At 50.9% G+C, this 2,246-nt stretch overlaps 1 long non-coding RNA gene across 1 annotated transcript; it reads right to left on the bottom strand.

The window, feature by feature from the left end:
- Window positions 1-1,389: 1,389 nt before the first annotated feature.
- On the bottom strand, window positions 1,390-1,968 carry LOC145428530 (uncharacterized). The gene is made up of 2 exons (XR_013908818.1): window positions 1,827-1,968; window positions 1,390-1,737 (listed from the first exon to the last, which is right to left on the bottom strand). It is a non-coding gene; the product is annotated as an uncharacterized LOC145428530 (long non-coding RNA).
- Between the last annotated feature and the right edge of the window lie 278 nt (window positions 1,969-2,246).

The raw sequence follows: 2,246 nt of genomic DNA, 5'->3' as shown, positions 1-2,246 counted from the left end.
AAAGATGCCCAACGGATTTACTTTACCAAATGGACCATCCCAGCCTTGCTGTAATGGTCTATCTGATTCACCTTTTATTGTTTATTTTATTTTATTTTTTTCACTTGTTAACACGGGACGGATTTGAATGAGGAAAAGAAAGGGGAGAAAGAAAGAGGGAAAGAAAAACAGCGGAGAAGAGGGACTGGGGAGAAGGACAAAAAACAAAAACCAACTAAATAAGCAGACAAAAATACATCTATCAATCACCTGGATCACCTGTTGAGAAAGAAAAAAGAAAACAAGCCTTTAACAAGGGATAAACAACATCATGATGATCTATGTGAATATAACAGTAAATACTAAGTGTTAAACATTATTGTGCAGCACGTAATATCAACAGCGCACAGTGTGCTTTGAGGTAGGAGCCAAAAAGGGTGTAGTTTGTGGGTGTGATCACCCGTGTGTACACCTGTGAGCATGGACGCGCTTGTATTTAAAAGGTTCCTTCATGTAATGATCTGCTAGAGGGTGTGGGGGGGCCACAGCCCCGTCCTCCAGGGCATGAAGCAGGTATGGAGGAGATCAAAACTCCAGACATCCAGAGGCCCCCAGAACACAAGAGACCAAGGAAGACCAACAGAGGGGCAGCCGCGCCACTGTCCCAGAAAGAGCTGAGGAGAGTCCCAGATGAGGGCTCACTCAGCAGCCGCGGAGCAGAAACCAGGGGGAGTTGCAGTGACGCGCCCGTGAGCTCCGCCGGCAGCCAGCCGTGCCTGAGTGACCGAGCCCCAGGCCGAGAGGCCGGGGGCACCCCACCTCCGAAGTGGCCCGAGCGAGCCCCAGGCTCCAGGCCCCGATAAGCGGCCGCCAAGGAGTGAGCCGGTGTGTACCTGGACGCCCATCCCCGGACACAAAGAACCACCAACGCACCGATGTCTGAGGGCGTCCGCCACTGGCAGGGGAAGTGGTGGTGGGGGAGATAGGCCTCCAAACCTTGGAGGGCCTGAGATGTCCCCAGAGAGGTGGCGCCTGACACCCAACCTGACATATAGACACAGACATACAGGCACACACAGATACAAACATCCATTCCCACCCTCATGCTCTCATATACACTCACTCCACACTCAACCAACGTGGAGACAGACATAAAGAGATGCTGTACACACGATCACACTCCCCAAGCGTACTCTAAGCCCTGGGTCTAGGTACCCTTGCCCCTGGAGGGGGAAACTGCACCCAGACCCAGGTGGTGTTACCCTTTTACCTGCGGTGGGGAGAAGCAGACCGCCCCGACTCCGCAGCAGCAGGGAGGCCCCACACTCCAGACCGCAGTCGGACGGCCAGTTTTTCACCTAAAGATTTTCCAGTGTAATAATTAAAGTTGAGGTGAATAAAGGAAACGTGTACAGTTTGATCTTTATTTTTGTCTTTTGCAGCTAAAATAAGGTTTGGAGTTCCTCAGGGATCAATTATGGATCCTCTACATTTGTTTTTGCTTGGTCAAACTTTTAAGCTCGAAAGCATCTCTGTCACATTGTCACGGTCTGCGGGGAAGACCGTGGGTGTGTGGGGAAGATAGGACCCAAAACGCAGGACTCTTCACCGCAATGGTGTAGGAGAAAAAACAATAAATCCCCGTGTGCTCCCTTGACTCCCGTGCAGTGTCTTCTCCCAAAATCCGTGTCTTGGTGCTCTCCGCTCCTGTGTTTTCGCGATCCCCGTGCTCGCTGCCCTCCTGTTTCCACGCTCGTCCTGGGGGAAAGAATACCAGAGGCAGCCGTCAAGAAACACGCTCTTGCAGGTATGCACACACTGATTTAAACCTTAGTCAAGACACTGACGTGGAGTCTTACGCAACAATCCGGCGTCGAGGAGCGCTCAGGCAAACTGTTAAATAGCTCCCTGACGAAGCTTGATCGACTTCAGGTGTGTGCGCTTCTCCTCAGGTGTGGCCAGGCTCCTGACTGCCACGCCCACCAGGGCTGAAGAACAGGTGCTCTGCCACACCCACACACACCCACCTACACACAAACATAAGGAAACAGAGGACAGAAGCACCAAAAATACACACGTCCATGCTTGTTCACAGACCGTGGGTCCTTCAGACCCAGGTCCGTGACACACATACAGATATTAAAAAAGTGAAATTACTCTTTGATGAAGCTGTGCTAATATATTCATGCTTATTAATAGATAATGATGATATTTGTTTATAGCAGTGATGTTTAAGCACCCGGGAGAGTCCTGACGTCTGCTGAGCG

This window comes from Astatotilapia calliptera, chromosome 1 (genome assembly GCF_964374335.1).
Source record: "Astatotilapia calliptera chromosome 1, fAstCal68.1, whole genome shotgun sequence".
Classification (NCBI taxonomy): Eukaryota; Metazoa; Chordata; class Actinopteri; order Cichliformes; family Cichlidae; genus Astatotilapia; species Astatotilapia calliptera.
The sequence above is the reverse complement of the archived record's forward strand: the minus strand, read 5'-3'. Positions and strand labels throughout refer to the sequence as shown.